This window comes from Schistocerca americana, chromosome 5 (genome assembly GCF_021461395.2).
Source record: "Schistocerca americana isolate TAMUIC-IGC-003095 chromosome 5, iqSchAmer2.1, whole genome shotgun sequence".
Taxonomy (NCBI): Eukaryota; Metazoa; Arthropoda; class Insecta; order Orthoptera; family Acrididae; genus Schistocerca; species Schistocerca americana.
Window position 1 is genome coordinate 322982462 of NC_060123.1, and position 24194 is coordinate 323006655.

Genomic DNA, 24194 nt, shown 5'->3' on the forward strand with positions numbered 1-24194 from the left:
ACATTTCAGATGTGTTACGACCCGTGGCCCTACCCTTCATTCGATCCCTGCGAAAACCCTACATTCCAGCAGGATAGTGCACGACCGCATGTTGCAGGTCCTGTACGGGCCTTTTTGGATTCAGAAAATGTTCGACAACTGCCCTGGCCAACACATTCTCCAGATATCTCACCAATTGAAAAGGTCTCGTCAATGATTGTCGAGCAACTGGCTAATCACAATACGCCAGTCACTACTCTTGATTAAACTGTCGTATCGTGTTGAAGCTGCATATGCAGCTGTACCTGTACACGCCATCCAAGCTCTGTTTGACTCAATGCCCAGTAGTATCAAGGCCGTTATTACGGCTATAGGTGGGTGTTCTGGGTACTGATTTCTCAGGAGCTATGCACCCAAATTGCGTGAAAATGTAATCACATGTCAGTTCTAGCATAATATATTTGTCCAATGAATACCCGTTTATCATCTGCATTTCTTCTTAGTGTAGAAATTTTAATGGCCAGTAGTGTATAATATATGTCACGTTACGATAAAGACTCCTTTAATTATAAAATTAATTTTAAATATACGTCAAAATCTCTCCAAAGGACTGTCTTCCCTCCCTCGTCTCTCCCTCTCCAGCCGACACCACCACCCAATTCTTCGCTCACCCCGCCGCGATACTTCAATCGCATCACAATAATGAGGAAAATTATTATTGTATCAAATAAACGAGCACTGTCTTGGTCACAGTTTGTTACTACCGACTACCAGTTTCAATATGTGCAGGAGATAGTATTGTAGTATATGTTATTATGGGAAAAGGGCAACAACAACACAAAGTTGCAAAAGTGTTAGGTTGGTTCATAAATCAGTAGCGTTTCAGTATTGCATGTTGGTACTCCGGCTGCTATGCGTTTATTTATCGATTGCCATTTTTATTTCTCATTTACTGTTTCTATTAGAATTTACATATTGTCATTTTGTCATTTGGATATCGTAAGTGGAGCTATGGACGCTAGGAAATAGGGCGGCCATTGGAGAAATCTTAACATTCCCGACATATTCTTCTGTTTGAGTTCATTGGAGTACTGACAGCAGCAAAGGCAACCATAAGCATTTTCGCTGTGAATGGGGATAACGCCACTGAACTGAGTATGGCTAGAAAATAGTTCTCCCGTTTTAAGGAGGATCGTTTTCACATTAGTGACTCTCCATGTTCAGGAAGTCCTTCGGGGTTTGATGACGTTTAAACATCTTAATCTACAATGATACACGTCAGCGTACTCGAGAACTGGCAAATGTAAAGAACTGTGATCACTCCACCATCGTGCGACATCTGCATGCGATAGGGAAGGTACAAAACTCGGGTGTATGGGTAACGCAAGCTCTAAGTCAAGATGACTAATCAGCCGGTGGCCATATGAGCATGTCAGCTTGCTCGGCACCAACTGGCTCGTTAACAACACCGACGATCCATTCCTGTATCGTTGCTGGTGACGAGAAATGCTGTCATTACGTTAGCATATGATCAGGAAACAATGACTGAGCCAAACAAAGCAACAAGTTGCCCTACAAAGACCTGCGCACATCCACAAAAGATAATGTTATGCATCTCAAGTAATAGCGACAGTGTGGTGTTCTACGAATCGCTTTCCCAGGGTGGAACCATCACCGCTGAAATTTATTGTCAACAACTGAGACCTCTTGAAGACGCACTCCGAGAACAACGACCAGAAACACTGCACGAAGTGATGCTACTCAACAATAATGCTCCACTGCTCCACTGCTAGACTGACAAAAAACACTGTACAGGAGTTGGGCTGGGAACTCATTCCCCACCTGTAAGCAGGCTGTTTAGGTTTTTATGTTGGTAACGCCATGTAGCGCCCAGTATGAAAATCACTGACTGTGCTGTGTGCAGTCTGTGGCTGGTTTGCATTGTTGGAATATTATCTATTGTAGTGTTGGGCAGTTGGATGTGAACAACGCGTAGCGTTGCGCAGTTGGAGATGAGCCGCCAGCAGTGGTGGATGTGGGGACAGAGATGGCAGAGTTTTGAGAGCGGACGATCTGGACGTGTGTCCGTCAGAAAAAGGAAATTTGTAAGACTGGACGTCATGAGCTGATATACATATTATGACTTTTGAACACTATTAAAGTAAATATATTGTTTGTTCTCTACTAAAATCTTTCATTTGCTAACTATGCGTATCAGTAGCTAGTGGCTTCAGTAGTTAACATCTTTCATTTAGTTGGCAGTATTGGCGCTCGCTGTATTGCAGTAGTTCGAGTAACGAAGATTTTTGTGAGGTAAGTGATTCATGAAAGGTGTAGGTTACTGTTAGTCAGGGCCATTCTTTTATTGGGATTATTGAAAGTCAGAATGCGTTGCGCTAAAAATATTGTGTGTCAGTTTAGTATTGATCAGCATAAGAGAGAACTGTCTGAGTACGTTCAGTTTTGCTCAGCTGTTTGAAAATCAAATAACGTAAGAGGTTTACCAGCACATCATTTATAAATTTTTTCTAAGGGGACATTACACACCCACCTTATTTACCTGACGTTGCACTTTCAGATTTCACCTTTCCATTCTCTAACGAACAATCTTCAAGGAAATACGTCTCTGGATGAAAATTCTCTCCGAACATGGTTCAATGAGCTCTTCGCCTCAAAGCAATGTGATTTGTACAGTGGCGAAATATAAAAGATACGGCAACGTTGGCAGACTGTTGTTACGTTAGTGTAAACACTACCCGCAAAGGTTGCACAAATAACAGCAAACGATTATGATGCCAGAAATACCCGGCGCTGCAAAGCGCACTTTGTGAACAGTGATGTAAAACTAGTAAAATACATTTCTGTGGTGGGAAAATTTTTTATATAGTCACGTGACGTAATAGGTTGGTACACAATGTGCTATACGATGCAATAAAGTATTGAGATCCAGTTGATGTCCGTTCTTTTGTTAAAACAAAAGTGATTTCCGTTCCTCAGGCATGACGTGAGACGAAAGTGATTTACTTAACAAAATATCAATCATGTGAACAGAGCGTTACATAGAAACATTGTTCGATTTTGCATTTACACTATTCTATCAATACTTTTCATACCTCGAGATACGATACTAGTTGTGAGTAGTTTATCGATAGTTTTCGTTCGATGCCACGTTTGCAGTGTGGTTGCAGAGTGGCACAGTTTTGCTGGCTAATCCCCGACTCGCGCAGGGGCGTCGTTAGTGGCAGATTCGAAGTTAAATCGTTGATAATTCGGATGTGCGGATACACCGGTCCGATGCACGCGGCGCCCAACCAGCTCACGTTCCATTGTTATTATTATTATTATTATTATTATTATTCTCTTTTTGCGGTTCCTTCCCGTGTACTCGTTTCGCTAATGTGAGTGGCTTCAGGTGCTGTGTTACGATTCAGTGCGTGCCAACAGAGCGTCGTAGCGCTCCAGCCGAGCTCTCGTTACCGCTTAAGGTTGGCTTCCGTTGCCATAGTTGCAAGCACCGCTACGGCTCTTGTCCTCTCGCGCACATCGGTGCTTCCAGACCGCAGCGACACGGGACACAACAACCGCCATTATTCCTGCTCGTTGTGCTGCGCTCAGACTGCATAAAAATTCAGCCAACCGTCGATACTTTTTTTTCCGGTACAATGCAAAACGCAAATTCTGCAAGCTCGGAACACAACACACACACACACAACGTGCGCCCGCACGTGCGCACACCCACCCTCCCAGTTACGCACCCACATGCTCGCGTGCGCGCTCAAACAAACACACACACACACACACACACACACACACACACACACACACACAAAGAAAATACGAGTACACCAAAACTGCTGCATCCGGGAGCGAGGTTGCACGTACACAAGACCTTATTTATCACCTTTTGCAATCCTGCTCGCTGTCCGCTTTTTGAAGAGTACAACAGCGCTGTGTGCTGCTCCCCGTATATACTCCTGCCTTATGAATGCAGTTATACCCTGATAACAATGCACAGCCAATTTTTTTTTTTAAATTTTAACAGCGCAACTACAATTTAACTTAATAATACAACGGAACATTTACCTTCTGTCGTTAAAAAAAGCATATACTTCACCGAATAAAAGTCAAGTGACAATGGCGTAATGAAATGAGAATAACAGTGACCCGAGCCTCATTATTCTACGAAATGTTTATTTTTCTTAACATCACGGAATCGCAAAATTTTGTACATGGCTGCACGTTCAGAGACCGTGAATAGTTGCAATTGAAAGAAACACACCCCTAGGTCACTATTTTTAACGAATTAACCGGGTTTCAACACTGATAGGAGTATCTTCCTCAGAATTTAAATCAAAGAATAGTTTATATTCTATAACATGGTCACAGAATTATGACTAAAAACTTATGATACAGTATAAGTACGGAATTATCGTGAAAGACTGGCAGTACTTATATGTCATTTATAAAATAATAAATATGCCAAAAGGGCATTAGTCACAAAGATATTTAAGATAAAGGAAACTGTGATGGCGAGCCACTAAGGGCTGCTCGTTACTTGCGTGGTGCAGGTTGCAAAACGGAAAAATAGTGACCGAGGACTGTTTTTCTTTCAATTGATCATAGAATCGATCTATTTTCTAGTAGAATGTCATAAGCAACAAAAATCATAGTGAAGACAGTGTTGCACACTTGTCGTATGAAGAACTAGGTACTCAGTAAGGGAAGCAAAGCCCAAGCTATGTAGATATTACCCTTACTGAAGACTGGAACTGTAAGATTAACTGATTTGTTTAATACCTTGGCATGGTATGCCGGAACGGAGAGTAACTCATTTTATTTTCACAATAAAATCACTTACAATGGCATAAGAGTAATATGGAAACAAGATTTTTTTAAACATATACAGAAGTCATGATCTTAGGACGAACACCGCTCACAACTGGTAAATTTGTTGTTTATTAAAACCTGACATATTTCGCGGCTTCAAGCCTCATCATCAGGTGAACCTACACGGTACAAGGCAAAGTGCAGTGTCATTACATTCTGTGAATATTAAAATTAATAAAGGAACGTCTAAAACAGACTCTCTTTGTCGTTCGTGCTGGCCGCTTTTGCCTAGAACTGCACTGATTTGCCCTGCTATCACAGTGATGCAGGCAGCTTTTAAAGAATGGGGCACGTCTTCGTTAACTTTCGCTCTCCATAGTATTGACGATATTCTCTGAATAGTAAATTTTGACTATGAGCGATGGGTATCCTATGATTTTGCAACGTTCTGAGTATATTTTAGACATTCCTTTATTAATTTTAATATCCGCAAAATGTTGTGACACTGTACTTTGTATTTTCCCGTGTAGATTAACTTAACGATGCGGCTTCAAGCCGCGAACGACTCGTGTTTCAAAAAAACAGTTTTACCAGCTTCTTCCTAACATCATGCCTTTCAACACCTCCGGTTGCCCGGAATATAAAATAGTTTGTAATATAAGAAGTCACATCTCAATCAAGAACAAGACCATATTGTAGTTACCTACACAGAAAAACCAAAGAAACTGGTTCACCTGCTTAATTTCGTGTAGGGCCACCGTCAGCACGCAGAAGTGTTACAACGTGACATGGGATGGACTCGACTGTTGTCAGAAGTAGTGCTGGAGGGACGCGACGCCACAAGTCCTGCAGGGCTGCTCTTAAACCCTCGAGAGAACAAGAGGATGGGGATCTCTTCTAAACAGCACGTTGCAAGGCATCCCAGATACGCTCAATAATGTTCTTGTCTGGGGAGTTTGATGGCCAGCGGAAGAGTTTAAACTCAGAAGTATGTTCCTGGATCCACTCTGCAGCAATTCTGGACTTGTCGGGATCACATTGTCCTGCTGGAATCGCCCAGGTCCGTTGGAATACACAAGCGACATAAATGGATGCAGGCGATCAGACAGGATGCTTATGTACGTGTCACCTGTCAGAGTCGTACACGGACGCATCAGGAGTCCCATATCACTACAACTGCACAAACCCCACACCATTAAAGAGCCTCCACCAGCTTCAACAGTTTCCTGCTGACATGCAGGGTCCAAGGATCCATATCCGTACACGTCCATCAGCTCGATACGGTTTGAAAGGAGACCCGTTCGACCAGGCAACATGTTTCGAGTTATTAACAGTCCAATATCGCCGATGACGGGTCCAGACGAGGCGTGAAGTTTTGTGTCGTGCAGTCACCAAGTGTACACCAGTGGGCTTCGGTTCCGAAAGCCCATATCGATGATGTTTCGTTAACTGTTCCCACGCTCACACTTGTTGATGGCCCAGCATTGATACCTGCAGCAATTTGTCACGTTGAACGATCCTCTTCAGTCGCCGTTGGTCCTGTTCTTGTACAATCATTTTTAGGCTGCAGCGATGTCGGAGATTTGATGTTTTGCCGGATTCCTTATATTAACGATACACTCGTGAAATGGTGGTACAGGAAAATCCCCACTTCATCGCTACCTGCTAGATGTGTCCCACCGCTCGTGTGCCGACTTTAACACCACGTTCAAACTCACTTAAATCTTGATAACCTGCCATTGTAGCAGCAGTGACCGATCCAAACAACTGCGCCAGATACTTGTCTTATATAGACGTTGTCGATATAGCGCCGTATTCTACCTCTTTACATATCTCTATATTTGAATACGGATGCGTATATCAATTAGTTTGGCGCGTCATTGTAGATACTAAAGAGTGGCCCACAGGGCATGAAATGCAATGCGTATTGCAGTGAAACACAACTTTTGGACATTGAAGGCGTTGTTTTAAAGTACTTTCAGCATCACAGATAGTTTAATTGTTTCAGCAAGTGCTCAAGTTAAGTCGATTGACATGAAGTGAGGTTTATAATCTCAAGATACTTGTATTAACGAGGAAAATCGATCATTGGCGCTGATTGTGAACTACAGAAAAATCTTAGAACAATCTTTCTTAATGGCTCATTATATCATATAATTAGCTGCCAAGCCTCTAGTAAATTCCTGAATGTATCACAGTAAGGCGTTTATTACACAGGGAATTAATATTCTATGACTTTGTTTGTTATTTTGCTGAATACAATCAGTAATAGGCCGCAAACTGCCGTGTTTCGTTATATGTAGAACTGATAAGGCTCTGCTGAGGCAAAAATTTGATCCCCTCTTGGCCTCCGGTGAAAACAGACGATTGAAGCCTTATGACTACAGCGAGGAGGACCAGCAAGCTCTGCACAACGAAAGATACAGCTTTCAATCTGACAACAGTTTGCATGGCACATGGCAGTGTTTCGCTACGCACAGTAGAGGATGAAAACCATTCTCCTGTGCTGTAGATTACAATACGTTCAAGACGACTGTTGCAAAAACGATACGGCTAATGTGACGCAACCGATGCAAAACACACCTCGAAGAAATTTTCCCTCTTGCCAGTGCCTGGTGTATTAAGAGAATTATGGTCACCTGCGTCTTTCGCGGTAGGTCTCTCTTTACCGTGAAATGATGCCGTTGTCACTTGGATGTAGCAAGCATAATGACGTTAAAATGTATTTACAAGATTCTGTGTCTATCGCGAAGTATGTTTGTTAATATACGACTAGTTTGAATTCCTTATGCACCGTCATGAGATATAAAATTCTTTGCTACGAATAACGTGTCAGGGTGAACTGCAGTATCTTAAGCATTAGATCACTACCTACTGTTGGTGCAGAAGGCACTGAAATTGTGAAAGGGGGCTGTCCATAATGATAGGGATCTATCCCATTTGCCATGGCGATTTTCAAAAAGTTTTGGCCATAAATGTGAATGAAGTTGAGAATTACATAAAAGTACCTCAACCTCATAACCATATTTTTGTAAGCCTGTGTTTGAGACCATACGTATATACAATTTCAAGTCCTTTATTACGTACGTTCCTATATATAGATATATATATAGTGTGAGTCACCTAACATTACCGCTGGATATATTTCGTAAACCACATCAAATACTGACGAATCGATTCCACAGGCCGAACGTGAGGAGAGGGGCTAGTGTAATTGCTTAATACAAACCATACAAAAATGAACGGAAGTACGTTTTTAACACAAACCTACGTTTTTTTAAATGGAACCTCCTAGTTTTGTTAGCAAATCTGAACATATAAACAAATACGTAATCAGTGCCGTTTGTTTCATTGTAAAATGTTAATTACATCCGGTGATATTGTAACCTAAAGTTGACGCTTGAGTACCACTCCTCCGCTGTTCGATCGTTTGTATCGGAGAGCACCGAATTACGTAGGGATCCAAAGGGAACGGTGATGGACCTTAGGTACAGAAGAGACTGGAACAGCACATTACGTCCGCATGCTAACACCTTTTTAATCGTCTTTTTCACTGACGCACATGTACATTACCATGAGGCGTGAGGTACACGTACACACGTGGTTTCCGTTTTCAATTACGGAGTGGAATAGAGTGTGTCCCGACATGTCAGGCCAATAGATGTTCAATGTGGCGGCCATCGTTTGCTGCACACAACTGCAATCTCTGGCGTAATGAATATCGTACACGCCGCAGTACATCTGGTGTAATGTCGCCGCAGGCAGCCACAATACGTTGTTTCATATCCTCTGGGGCTGTAGGCACATCACAGTACACATTCCCCTTCAACGTACCCCACAGAAAGAAGTCCAGAGGTGTAAGATCAGGAGCACGGGCTGGCCAATTTATGCGTCCTCCACGTCCTATGAAACGCCCATCGAACATCCTGTCAAGGGTCAGCCTAGTGTTAATTGCGGAATGCGCAGGTGCACCATCATGCTGATACCACATACGTCGACGCGTTTCCAGTGGGACATTTTCGAGCAACGTTGGCAGATCATTCTGTAGAAACGCGATGTATGTTGCAGCTGTTTGGGCCCCTGCAATGAAGTGAAGACCAATGAGGTGGCCGCCAATGATTCCGCACCATACATGTACAGTCCACGGTCGCTGTCGCTCTACCTGTCTGAGCCAGCGAGGATTGTCCACGGACCAGTAATTCATGTTCCGTAGATTCACTGCCCCGCGGTTTGTGAAACCCGCTTCATCGGTAAACAGGTAGAACTACAACGCATTCTCTGTTAATGCCCATTGACAGAATTGCACTCGATGATTAAAGTCATCACCACGTAATTGCTGATGTAGCGACACATGAAACGGGTGAAAGCGGTGACGATGCAGTATGCGCATGACACTACTTTGACTCAGTCCACCGGCTTTCGCAATGTCTCGTGTACTCATGTGTAGGTTCATGACAACAGCAGCTCACACACCAACTGCACCCGCTTCTCCTGTGACGGGCCTGTTACGGACCCGTTTGCGTGCTACGACCATACCAGTTGCATACAGTTGGCGGTAGATGTTTTGCAATGTGCGGCACGTTGGATGCTCTCTGTCCGGGTACCGTTCTGCATACACCCTGCAGGCTTCAGCTGCATTTCGTCGACACTCGCCATAGATGAGTATCATCTCCGCCTGTTCAGAGTTCGAATACACCATGGTCACAGTTCCTACTGCACTAAACTATCACAGACGTCTCGTAACACGGTGTACTACAGTTGGTCTGCGTGAGGAGACGAATGCAGAATAACAATAGTAGCAAGCACTACATGCGGACACTGCGACAGCTAGACCAAACCACAACAGTGCACTACAGCCACTCGTAAACACGGTCGTCATCGTAAACATGTCCCTGCAGATGCTGCTCGCCGACCGTGGCCCGTGTTTGTTACAACACGCAACTGAACGTCGGAGGTTTCAAGCGTCACATTTAGGTTACAATATCTCCGGATGTAATTAATATTTTACAATGCAAGAAACGGCACTGATTACGTATTTGTTTATATGTTCATGTGTGCTAACAAAACTAACGTGGTTCCATTTAAAAAAACGTAGGTTTGTGTTAGAAAACACACTTCCGTGCATTTTTGTATGGTTTGTATTAAACAATTACACTAGCCCCTCTCCTCACGTTCGGTCTGTGGAATCGGTTCGTCAGTATTTGATGTGGTTTACGAAATATATCCAGCGGTAACATTAGGTGCCTCACCCTGTGTATATTGGCCACGACATCCTGGTCGGTGATTGTTGCAGTGTCTGTGTGTTTATGGGTTGCATTTTTTCATATGACTTTTGAAGCCAATGGGAGCACGGCATCTCTTGCCGCAATTGTCACAAGTGTATCTGGCTTCTGAGGCAGGAGCAGTGGTAGCATTGCGAAGCTTTTTCTGCCTTAATCTGTCTAACAGGCCTTCATCATGTTTAGACATTCCAGATGATATATCATCACTCCAGTCTGGTCTCATGCTAGCCCGTGCCTCCCAACTGTTTGTGTCGATTCCAAAGCTCTCCATATCTCGTTTACAGGAGTCCTTGAACCTCAATGCAGGACGTCCTACAGGTCTTTCGGCTATAGAGATCTCTCCAAGCATCACCTCACGTGGTAATCTGTCAGGATCCATACGGTGGACGTGTCCCAGCCAGCGGAGTCGTCTCTGCTTCAAGATAGCTGAAATACTGTTGCAGTTAGTTTTAGATAGCACTGCTTCGTTGGTCACTCGGTCCTTCCACGTTACTCCCAGGATGGATCTCAGGCACCGCATGTGGAAAGCATTAAAGCGACGTTCTTGTTTGGTATAGGTAGTCCATGTTTCCGATGCATACAAAAGGATACTGAGGACGCAAGTTTGATATACAAGAATTTTGGTGTTCAAAGAGAGTTCGTTGTTTTTCCAAACACGTGTAGAGAGTTTGCCAAAAGTTGTCGCAGCTCTTCCAATGGGAGCATCAATTTCTTTCTCAACAGACATGTAGGATTCTAAAGTAGATCCAAGATAGCAGTGTCCTGCAACCCTATCTAAAAAGATGGACATGCAGAGACTTGGTTGAGTTTAAGAACGTTTACTGATACACGCGCATCGCAGGGACCTTGCTATGCAGCAAGGTTCATTTTAGAGCTGTGTTTCAATTACATTTCGGTTTAACACTTAACAATGGATTTCAGCTAAATGCTTCCTATTGTGTGTGATTTCTCATTACATGTGTTTATACCAGCAGCTGTGCTGTCAGCTGTTTAATGATAATTCTCAGCTCTTCGCATTCCAATTCGGTACGTAACATTCCTTTTCGAAGAGCATATAACGTTAACATTTGGTTTTCATTTATTAAGCAGGTAAATGATAACCAGTGAAGAAGAAGTGTGCTATGCTTTTACGCCAGAGGAAAATAAGCTGCAATGAAGTGGGCTGCCGAAATGAAAGGTATCCCAGCATAGGCTTCAGTAATGTCACACTGCGTGGGAGGACGGTCCAGCATTTCGTTCATTGATAGCAAAGGACCATAATAATTGTTATAAGGAAAAATGCAAACACTGCAGTGATTGTATAGTAGCTACTCGAACCGTGCAAAAGAAATACATGCAATCAAAAAATCATATAAATAAAATGAGTGATATCACTAGAAAATCATGCGCAGCTTTTGCGAAGATTTTGTCTAAAGATACGACAAAGCTCGAGAAACAAACGGAAGCAGAGCTTAAAATTGTCGCGTTCCTAGCAGCTTACGATATTCCTTTTAATACGACTGACCATTTGATAGCTATGTTAAAAAGTGTGTTTCCTCATTACAAGATTGCACAAAATATGGTTACGAAACGGGAAATGCTATTGCACCTTCTTATTAAAATGATCTTATTTTTAAGCTTCAAAAAGGTAAAATTCTCCATTTTGACAGATAAAAGTACCGATATTACCTCAGTCAGTTCTGCTTGCATTGTTGTGTGCTATCATGAGAGAATGGAAGATCAAATATCGATGAAATTTTTCAGTTTGACTGAAATAATGACATAGTTTGTAAATGGAGCAACTGAGGCTAATTTGTGTGAGAAACCCACTCAAGCCGTAGTACAACGTAATATTCCATCACAAAACGTCATTTGTTTTGCATCAGATGGTCCAAATGGTGTGGTGGGTAAACACAATTCCGTATCCACTTGACTAAAAGAGTTTCTTCCTAGAAGCATGTTAACGAAATGCATTTGTCATTAGTTCATTTGTGTGCTTATGATGGTTGAAAGGCACTTCCTAGACGTTGTGAGGAACTTGTAATACATGTTCATAATTACTTAAAACGAAGTTGCTAATGTCAGTGCCAGCTGGATCCAGTTTATAGATACGTGCAGTTTAAAGTGCATAAAATGCTTCCTCCAGGACAGACACGTTGGCTTTCACTTCTTTCGTTGTCAAACGAACGTTGGTGCAGTGGGAAACATTAATTTCCATTTCATTGATGAGAGGGCAACAGAAAAGTTTAATAAGGCCAAAGAGATCCTAAACTTGCTTTGTGATCCATTTATTAACTGGATTTCCAGTTTCTAAAGTGATTGTTGTCGTAATATAATACAGTGAATGCTTACCTTCAGTCTTTAAAAGTTGTAGTGCTAAACCTAAAATAACAAACAGAACAATCTGTTTAAGACATTTGGCTCATCTACATGAAACAGAATTATGTTCACAAAGAGTCTCTTACTACAATTATAGTGGATTTTGTAGAGGCTGCGGATGAGACCACGTTTATGGACATTAACAGCATGTGTCTAGATGCAGAACTTCTAGAGCGTGGAGCTCGGTAAATTGCTTTTTCTGGAATTCACGTTGTGACGGCATTGTTGGTCGAAACGAGGGAGAGTGGGTGTAGTTTATAGTGACTGACAAGATGTTTATATTCAATTGTTGCTCAGTTGCGATAATGCAGTGGACGCGTGAGGAGCGATAATGGAGTGGACGCGTGAGGAGCGCTCATTTCGTGTTGAAACGTATTTCTCGAATTCCCACTCGATCATTTGCGATTTGCGGTATCCCCACGCGGACGTGTTCCTCGACTAGAAGCGATTTTAAATTGGGTAAATGCAATCAGAACAACAGGGTACGTATCATCTGTAGGAAGAGGACCTGAGAGAAGCGTTACAACACCACAAAATGTCGAACGAGTTAGAACAGCAGTACTGCAATCTCCGAAACGCTCAGCTCGGAAACACGCACTTGCTCTTGGCATTTCAAGACGTTCTCTCCACCGAATTCTTAATGATGAACTGAATTTTCACCCGTATAAAATGTGCGTTGACCAACAGTTGTCAGTACGGGATTATGCAACATGAAGAACATCTTGTGAAGACATGCTTGCAACCATATCCCACGACGCAAATGTGTTCCTTTGTGACGAGGCACATTTGCACCTCAGTGCCTGTGTGAACAAACAGAATATGCGGTACTGGAGTGACTCGAACCCCAGCCAAGTTCACCAGAGATCCTTGCACTCAGTCCGTTTCACTGTGTGGTGCGCCATATCACGAGTAGGCTCCACTGGCCCTTACTTTTTTCTGGAAAATCGTCTTGCTGTAACTGTGAATTCGAAACGTTACTTAACTATGCTACAAGAGCTTTTCCAAGAGGCTTTCGAGGCAGTTCAATTAGAAGATACCTGGTTTTAACAAGACTGTGTCACTGCAAACATAGCGGTCATTACCATGATTCTTTTGAAGCAAACATTTCCTGGAATGTTTGTCTCTCGGAAGGGGGATCTCAACTGGCCCGCACGATCACTAGACTTGCAAGGGGCACTTAGCCTACCTGAAGTCAAAGGTGTATTGCAACCGTGACAGCACCCTGGAAGCTCTACAGAACCATATCGAGGCTGAAAAACAATTTGTAAATTTGTGGAACGTTACTATGGTTATCGGTCCCTAAGTTTACACACTACTTAATCTAACGTAAACTAACGTACGCTATGAACAACACACTCACCCATGCCCGAGGGAGGACTCGAACCTCCGACGGGGGGAGCCGCGCGGACCGTGACAAGACGCCTCACACCGCGTGGCTACCCGCGCGCCAATATTGAGGCTGAAGCTTCAAGAATACCATAAGACATGCTTGAAGGAGGGCATGACATAACGACTGCGGCAGTGTGGATTGTAAAAGTGGACATTAGCCAGATACACTGTTTAAACCATATAACTCAAAACTTACATTATGAGAAAAATAAAAATGTAACTTTCTTAGTGTTCATTATTTTTTATTTTATTCCCAAATCAGCAATTTACCGCGCTCCATCCTGTAAGAGCTTTGAAGTCGAAGATGTTCTGGCCATGCGTCATCTTATAAAAGAATTTAGGGAGAGATGTCGCAACTTAGTTCGTTGAGGTTAAAATGGTTCAAATGGCTCTGAGCACTATGGGACTTAACAGCTATGGTCATCAGTCCCCTAGAACTTAGAACTACTTAAACCTAACTAACCTAAGGACATCACACAATACCCAGTCATCACGAGGCAGAGAAAATCCCTGACCCCGCCGGGAATCGAACCCGGGAACCCGGGCTTGGGAAGCGAGAACGCTACCGCACGACCACGAGCTGCGGACAGTTCGTTGAGGTAAAGTAATTCAGATGCGGTTTAAATTTAATGACACTGAGCTAGAACATTAATCTGTATTATCTCCAAAAAAGAGCCCTGTCTTATACAGAGAGAGAAGTTACGCCTACTTTAACATTTAACAATACTGGGAGATCTTGTACCATGAATTAAACGGCCTGGGAAGCAAAAAGTGGATGATGAATGGCGGTCTTTCCCATTGTATGTGTTTCCAGCAAGTTTTGTCGGAATCTGATCCTGACACATTTTAGCACAAGGTGTGTTTAGTTTTTCGTAATGATTTCCTGTGTATGAACTTCTCAAATAATCTTAGTTTTAATTCGTAAATGGAGCGAAATTTATTTTCTCATGCTTTATATGTAGATAAATACATACCTAATTGGAAGGCAATGTGTATTGTTTTCACACTGGAAAAATCTCATCCTATGATGGTGTCCATTTATGTGGTGCTTAAGGGAACTTCGCCCTGCCAAGGGAGTATTCAGGTAAAGTAAAAATCATTATCGCCAGAAGAGTGTAAGTTGTTTGGTTGGTATTGTTACCACAAGTAACGGCAACTAGTGACCTTATTTAAGTAAGGAAGAAGAGATGAGACATTCCAATTCCTAAATTTTCAATATCATTTTTCTAATATCGAATTCCATTTTGAATTTTAGTTTTCTCTAATATATTCACAATAAAAACCAGGCTGAGAAACCGGATGTTATGAATGGAACTCTCCTGGCATCACAGGGCGTCAAATGGTCCGGCGGTTGTTGCGCTACTTTTCATCCAACCACGTCTATGATTGAAAGAATGACCCCTGCTTATCTAAGCACATCAGTGGATGTGGATGAAGCTGGTAAGTGTTTAACTGTATCAGACGACTATATTAAAATCAGTGACAGTGAATACCTTCACCCAACAAGTGCAAACAGTTAGGCCAGTGACATTGTTCATTTTTATTTTATTTTCTCAAATACTTTTACAGTTTTTTTGTAACTATGGAATATAGGTCGATTAATACTAGCAGCTTAGGCCGAGATGTAAGTAGGTGGACAGAGACTGAAGACACAAGAATTTCTAATATTTTTGGTGGTAGTATGACATTTATGTGGTGTATTGCGTGATCCATTTGCAGTGACTTCCTGAGAACGATGGAGAGTAGCAGAGTCAGTGTGTGTTGGACAGCCTAGCAATGTATTTGGTCCAAAAACGAGGGAAGTCGGCCTGCTGTGTATTCGAGGCAGCATTATTTTAAAATGATTTTATAATAATGTATTTTGAGGAAAGGGGTTCAGAAAATGAGATTTTATTAATGAAGAATGATAAAAGCAGACTCTAAAGGTACTCGTGTCTTCCTAAATCTGTAGCTGTGTAGTTTTTCTTGTTAGAACATTGCGTATGTTTGAAGTTTGGTGTACAAATTTTATATTGAAGCTCATGCTCTTTTCTTATAGTTGAAACAATCGTCAAGGAAGGCAGCAGTACACAGGAGAGCTATTACAAAATATTTGGCTAACTATTTTAGGTGTGAGAACTTTATGTAAAGGTGTGATGTTGTCATGGCTTACTGAAGCACAGTTAAACTTGGAACCATTGTTTTCTTTTAGCGGTCGTTGAGATCATTTCCCCATTTTTAATTTTACTTTCATGTTTTCACACTCGGATTGCACATCGTGACTTGAGAACCTTTTATGAAAATTGGTGAGACACCGTCTGGCGTGTTACATCCCAAGTACGACGGATGAAATTTGATTTTTGACAGTCACGTCGCTGTTCCTAATAGCAGCAACTTGCAGAACAGACGAGCGATGCGTAAGCACAGATGGGCCAATAAATTTAATTACAAACGAACTTCCTGTCCACGGTAAGCCACAGTGATTGTCAGATGTATTTCTGAAAATAATATCGTACCAGTTCAAAGGCTTAGTACCCGTGAAAGATTTCAGTAAAATGACATCCAATGAATTTTCAAGCAGTTTTATCAGAAAGATAGATGCTTTAATTTTTATGTCCATTTGCTGTGTAATTACAACAATTATGATACAGTGATTGTAAGACGGAAAATAAAGATCAGCAATATTCAGAGCCAACGTTTTAATCTAAGCCATTTTGTTTTGTAGCCAGATCACATATGTAAATTTGATTGACAACAGATTGCTTCTCGAAGACAAATCTTTAATGCACCGGCTAGCCTCGATTTCGCATCATGTAGCGTGAACTCCATATTTCAGCTTAAAATTAAATTTTCACATAGTTCTGTTGCTCTGTACTGAGATTTACATACTTCGATATCAAAAATAAGTTTTATACATTTCTCAGATACCAAATCTACAGGAAACTTTCACCTGTAGACCTTTTAAACTAGGATGAGTAATTATATGGTAGGCTTCTTATTTCTACAGTCAGATAATAATTTGTTCTGAAATCACATTGACATGTTTTGATTTAGCAGTTACTCTCAAGATTTGTAACGCAATAATTGAGGTTGTTATATAGCGTATGCCATTAGAGGAACACAGTTTGTTTTGTACATTTATTACTAGGCAACATTTAGATGAATTGTCTGGAGAACAGTTGTAGCTTGCTCCTACAGAAATGGAACTATAGTGTGTTCTCTGCAGCGTTGAACATTGATTTTGTAAAAAGTATTTTATTCTTAACTGTGAACTTTCTAAATACTACAGAATCTAATGCAAGTGACATCCTTTTATTTTATGCATTTGTAATATTATGCTATGGTTATAACAAGTGAGTTTGCTATTAGTAATTTTTATTTATGGAGTCTTGATGCTACTTTGTACCCTTTACTGAAGTGTAGGTATTTCATGTCCCAGTGATATTTTCAGAAGCTCGGGTTTGCATTTATTCAGTTAATTTTGTCAGTGGTAATTAAAATATTTTTGTTTCCATTATCATTTATAGGAAATGATTTCAGTAAGTTACCCGTGTAGTATAGACTTGTGTGTGAGAGATCTTTTTTTGTTTGCTGCTTAACTATGATAGCATTAAAACGTCTAGAGGCACCAGAGCTAGGTCAAATGTTAAAGCTCTATGATAATGTGTACAGAGAAGGGACAAGTGAACAGGGATATTGGGATACTGATTAAACCGAAACACTTTGGACAACGCCTGACATTAATAATCAGGGCTGTTTTTCAATATGAAACACGGAACAAGAAAGTGCAGTTGGGGATTCCTTTTCGGAATCTGACACTTTAGGGTGTAATTTGTCACAATAGTCAGGCTCTGTACTTAAAGATTCAAGTTTTGTATCCAAAACTGATGACCAAAGTGAATCAGCCAAAGATGAGAACAGTGATTGTTTGTAAAGTATTCTGAAGGTGTTGTCACAGCAGCCGGCCGGTGAGGCTACGGTCGCAGGTTCGAATCCTGCCTCGGGCATGGATGTGTGTGATGTCCTTAGGTTAGTTAGGTTTAAGTAGTTCTAGGGAACTGATGACCACAGATGTTATGTCCCATAGTGCTCAGAGCCATTTGAACCATGTTTGATGTCACAGCACAATGAAAAACTGGATAGAAAATATAAAGAACATGACAAAAGGCTGGACACGTTTTGAAGAACGTGACGAAGACCGTAGATAAAGCTGGGGGATATTGCGAGCCATCTAGAACAGAATAACAAAAAAATTTGAAAGGAACTTTTACCCTTATTTAAATGAGAAACCTAAACAGGTTAAGCAAGATGTACGTGAGATGTTCAACTCTGTAATAAATAATCGAAAGTCAAATATGTTGCACATTGAAACGGCCGAAATTTCACAGTTAGAACAACAGGATAGTCAGTCTGAAACCCAGATACAAAATCTTCAAGACCAGTGTGCATCGTATAAGGCTAAAGAGACAGAGCTTGGTACCCAGCAACAGTTAAATATAGTTACCAAACAGGTAGACAAACTCTTTGTAACTGTGATCCAACTGCTTGGAAATGGGGACCAAAAGTTTGTCTTCAACGTTTAAAAAAGGGACAAATGACCATTAACCAATAACACGAGTCCCATGTAAAGAAACTTGTTGACTGAGTATCGTGCGTTGAACGGAAAGACTGCCACGCGGATAATGATACCGATAACCATACTTTGCCTTTTAGTACTGCTGATGTACTTTCTTATTCGTGGCATCTAGGTTAAGCGATAAGCTAACGCAGTGCGTTACGCAAACAAGATAGCGCGAATACCACACACAGCTCGAAAAAAATTTTGTTCTCCCACCAGAATGATTTATTTGATTCACTGTTGGAAAGTTTAAAGGTTTTCGAAATTTTGCCAATGAGAGCGGCTACAACAATTCCAGCAGTTTCCCACCTTCATGGTCAATTGGTCATAAACTTGAATATATGTGTGGCTATTTAGAATCTGATGCAGCCACAAGAATGTGAGCAATCGCACAAGAATGCCAAACGGAAGGTGAATTTCATCGGCATACCGGTCTGAAGCAACACAAGAAAGAGTCAAAAACAGTATCAGTATGTCAAAGAACTTTGAATAATCAGGATTTTCGAGACAGACAGATTACTTTAAGCACATGATACGCAAAAATCGCTTCTTATCGAATTCGTACAGTCTCTCTGAATTAATAAGATTTTGTTTCACTAGACTACCGACACGATTGCCACACATTATTTTGGCAGGACGCTGTAAAAATGACACTGAGGTTTTTTAAAATTTACTGCAAGTACTCCGAGCTGACAGCGAGGAATTTCAGTCACGAGATAAATACAGAGACGGTAACAGGCAAAATTTCCAGTCACATTTAAAGGGGCCAGGTAACGTGTGTCCTACGAATTGGAACAACAATTACAAACAGAATAATCAGTTCTCTAACAGTAGTGATCATAATTATTCAGACAATTGTCATTCAAGAATCACTTCTTACCTGTTCACTGATATTTTGTATACATTGTCACCCACCCCAAGTATTTGTAACCACACATTTTGTACCATGATTTTCTGATTGTTTCTTTTGGAGAATTTTTTGAGTGCCTCCTGCTATTGTATCAGCAGATCTCATTCTGCAAAATTCTTGTGAAAAGGGGGGGGGGGTGATGTTAATGAAAGTGAGCTGTCGTTGATGAAAGTGGTATGTCCCATTTTCCATGGTGATTTTCAGAAAGTCTTGGCTATAAATGTGAATGAAGTTGGGAATTTGATAAATGTAGTCAACCTTTGTAATATAGGTACAACCATATTCATTGTAAGACTGTGCTTGAGACCAGAGATATTGGTCAGAGTATGTCAGGGACTAGTGGAGTCAGTGTGTGTTGGACAGTCTAGCTATGTAGGATGGAAGCTCTCCTGTCTTGTAGTGAAGCAGCATTATTTATAATGGATATTATAATAATATGTTTTGGGGAAAGATATTCAGCAAATAAATTATATTAATGGAAAAATCATAAAAGCCCACTCTGCATGTAACCTATTCTTTCCATATGTGTAACCATGTAGTTTCTTGTTGGTAGAACATTTCGTATGGTTAAAGTCTGCTATAGAAATTTTATAATGGAGTACATAATGTTGTCTTATAGTTGAAACAAGTGTCAAGGAAGGCAACTGTACACAGTAAAGTTATTAAGGGGCTCCGGAAAGGCTCAAAAATCATGAAAAGTTCAATTTTTACTTTTTTGCGTTTTCTTTTAATAGATATATAATTTATTCAATTCCGAAGACTACAACTATTTTTAAATTTTTTTTGAAATGTGTTCTACATGGGCGTGACCCACTGTGGCGCTGTTAAACTGCTGTCAAATGGTGTTATTATTAACGTCCGTGTTCATCAGGTACATTTTTGTGATGTGAGGTAAAGTATGTGTTGTGGCTAACCTGTGATGGTTCGATATATGTCGCTGGTGTGATTGTCGATTGTTTCATGTTTATTTACTCTGTCATATCTCGAAAATATTCGTAATTAATTCTGTTTCTTGAGTCTCTGTTTTGCTGAAGTATAATAATGAGTAAAAGTGAAGTTATTAGAAATCCTCTGAAGGCTTTTAAGAAAAGGAGAAATGTTGGAAAGCCAAAGGTATGTGTTATTACTGTAAACAATAAAGACGATAACCAAGTGAGTGAACCTAACCTCTCAAGTACACCTGCCCTTAGCAGTCAAAGTGGGAAAGAAAATACTTCACAGAAGAAGCTTGGTTCAATGAGTGAAAACTATGAATGTTTTATGGGCGATCGGATGTGAATGAAATATTTGATATGTCGGTTCTCAAAGGAATTTTTTCAAACTGTGTAAGATGTATTCATTGTAGTGAAGTTGGTCTGGAACTCTCCATAGTAAAGCACGTAGGACTTGCTAGTGAAATACAACTGAAATGTGATAAGTGTTCATACATGACCACCTTTTGGAACAGTGTTGCAGTAACTGCAACTGAAGAAAATGGTAGCAAAATCTACGAACACAACAACGAGCGATGCTTGCTTTAGACAAGGAACGCCTTCGGGCTGCAGACAGGGCTGTAAAGAGTCTAGAAATACAAGCAAGAGTAAACAGGAGCAGGAACAAGAGGAAGCTGGAGGAGGAGTTTGCAGAGGATGAAGATAATCCATCCTATGGACCTGGAATGCACTAAAAAGTTAATCGAATCTTTGTCGCTCGATTCCCAAAACTTTTATTTTCTCATACTAATTACATGTTTTCTAAGGATCTTCCAAACATATTTGTTTCAAACTTTCAGTAAATGTTACACAGTACCTTCTGCATAATTTAACACAGCCTTTTTCCAAACACTGTATATTTTGGAATATATAAATAAAAAATTGCAAAAAACTGTTGTGAATTTTCATTACAATTGAAAAAAAATCATATTTAATAACTGAACTAAAATTTTGTAAAATCCCTGTGTTAAGTTGTAGCCCATATTCCAATAAATAGTCTGTAAAAAGTTCAACTTCCTACCTCAAGTACTTTGTGAGGAAAGATGTAATTTACAAGCGTTATTTTAACACTGCAAGTATAGGGCGTTCCGGAGCCCCTTAAGAAATATTGGGCTGTCTCGGTGGGAGAGCTTTATGAAAACGTATCTTGTTGTCATGGCTTAATGAAGCACAATTGAACTTGGTGACCTTTTTCTCATTTATCGGTCTTTCAGATTAACACCCCATTTCCTCTTTTACTCTCATGTCTCTGCTTCCACACTCGCACTGCACGACGCAACTTGTGTACTGAGAAGCATTTCATGGAAACTGGTAACGTAACGTCTTGCATTGCACATTACATGTACGGCAAATAAACTTTGATTTTTGTCAATCACATCATTGTTTCTAATTACACGAAGTTGCAGAGCGGACGAGCGTTCCGTGCGCACAGGCAGACCAATAAATTTAATTACAAACACACGTCATGTCCATTGTAAAGCATAGTGATGGTCAAAATGTATTTCTGAAAATAATATCGTATCAGTACAATACCAGTAACAGATTTAAGTACTATGCTATCTTGTGAATTTTTAAGCAGTTTGATCAGATACTCAGATGCGTTAATTATTATGTTCTTTTGCTGTGTAATTAAAATAACAATTTTGAGACAGTGGTTGTTTGCAAGGCTAAAGATGAAGATTAGCAATATTCAGGGCCAACGTTTTAATCTGCATCACTTTGTATTGCAGTCAGATGGCATATATAAATTTCATTGACAACTGATTGCTTACACGCAGACAAATTCGTCAATGTACCGGCTAGTCTCGATCTCGCATCGTGTAGCATGATCTCCACATTTTTCCGTTCAAAATTAAATTTTTCCTTAGTTCTGTTGCTCTGCACTGAGATTTACACATTTGGATATCAAAAAACAGTTTTACATATTTCTCAGATACAAAATCGAAAAGAAACTTTCAATCGCTGATGCTGTTTTGGTGGTCTTCAGTCCCAAGACTGGTTTGATAAGACTCTCCACGCCACGCTATCCTATGCTAGGCTGTTCATCTCTGAATGGCTACTGCAACCTACATCTTCTGAATATGCTTACTGTATTCATCTTTTGGTCTCATGTTTACCCGCTGCCCCCTCACCCCTCCCCACACACATAAATGCAAACTTCCCTTCAATAGTAGACTAGTGATCCCTTGATGTCTCATAATGAATCCTGTCAACGGATCCCTTCTTTTAGACAAGTTGTGCCACAAATTCCTATCTCCCCAGTTGTATTCAGTACCTCCTTATTGGCCACGCAGTCTGCCCATTTAATGTTCAGTGTTCTTTAGCAGTAGCACAATTCAAAAGCGTCTGTTCCAGTCTTTGTACAGTAAGCCGTTTATCGTCCATGTTTCACTTCCATACGTAACCACATTCCAGAGAAATGCTTTCAGAGAAGAGTTCCTAACCTACTTCCCTCAGAATGGCCGGATTCAATTCGTCTTCATTCCATTAACCTTGTTTTGCTTTTATTTAAGTTCATCTTATATCCTCCTTTCGAGATGCTGTCCATTTCGTTCAACTGTTCTTGCAATACTTAGCTATCTGTGACACAATAGTAATGTCATCGGTAATTCTCCTAGTTTTTTAACCTTCTTGAGAACTTTAATTACTACCCCCCAGTTTTCTTCATCGCTTGTTCAATGTACAGACTAACATCGAGCATAGGATACAAATTTGTCTCACTTCCTTTGCAATCACTGCATTCCTTTCAAGTCGCTGGTCCCTCATAACTGCCGTCTGGTTTCTGTACAATCTGAAAATAGCCTTTCGCTTGCCGCTCCCTATGTTTTACCCCTGCTATTTTTAACATTTCAATTTCTAGTCAACATTGCAAAAGCTTTCGGTAAATCTTGAAATGTTCTAAACGTAGGTTTTTCTGTTTATTAACCTATGTTCTGAGAGAAGGCGTAGGGGCAGTACTGTTTCACCTGTTCCGACATTTATGCTTCTAATGGATATTGCTTCCAACGGAAATTCATAATATGATTATAAAAATGTTTTGCTCGGTGTCCCTGGAGCTCACATCAGGAAACACACATAGCGAGTGTATCTTAGTTTGTGCAGCTTCATTACTTCGATCAAATACTAGAGATTGTAAATAATTGAGATTTCTTTTCCTGCTTTGTGCAATGACTGGGCGGCCGATATTTCGTCAGTTCTTTTACCTACCTCCGATGTATGATTTTCCATATTGTCCTTCCGAGCTCTTTACTTCCGGCCTTGTGTCCTGTTGTCAAGAGGTGCTCCCTTGAACATTCTACCTCGTCATTCGCCCAGAAAGGAACGGCTTAGGCGGTCCAGCAAGAGGTGCAGCGTGTGTGTGTGTGTGTGTGTGTGTGTGTGTGTGTGTGTGTAGACAGAAAACACGTCTGTGTGCGGATAGATGAGATGTTCTCACTACGGATGGGGTCGGTACGTTACGGGGGTGACGAATGGGAGCCACAGCACAAGATGGCAAGAAGCTCAGGGAAGGCAGCCGCCCGGAAGGACGCGACGGCCGCTTTCTCCGTCCGTCCATTCGTCCGTCCGTCCACCCACTCATCCATCCAGCCCAGCGTGCACGCGCGAAGTGGGCGGGGTGCGAGGATGGCGGAGACGGAGGACCCCCGCGCCTCGCCGCTGTGCGTTGCGCGCTGCATCAGGATCCAATTTGTCCGCAGAGGCGGGCAGACGCTAGCCGGGTGGCAGTCCCGGTCCCCAGGGCGGTCGCCGTTAGATGCTTGGGAGGTGCGGGGGCGGCCGCGTACTCTCGGAAGGTGGCTGTCGATGCGTATTCCGGTGGACAGGCGGCGCACCACCACCAGGAGACGACGGCTCTACAGCGAAGCTGCACCCTTCGGCAC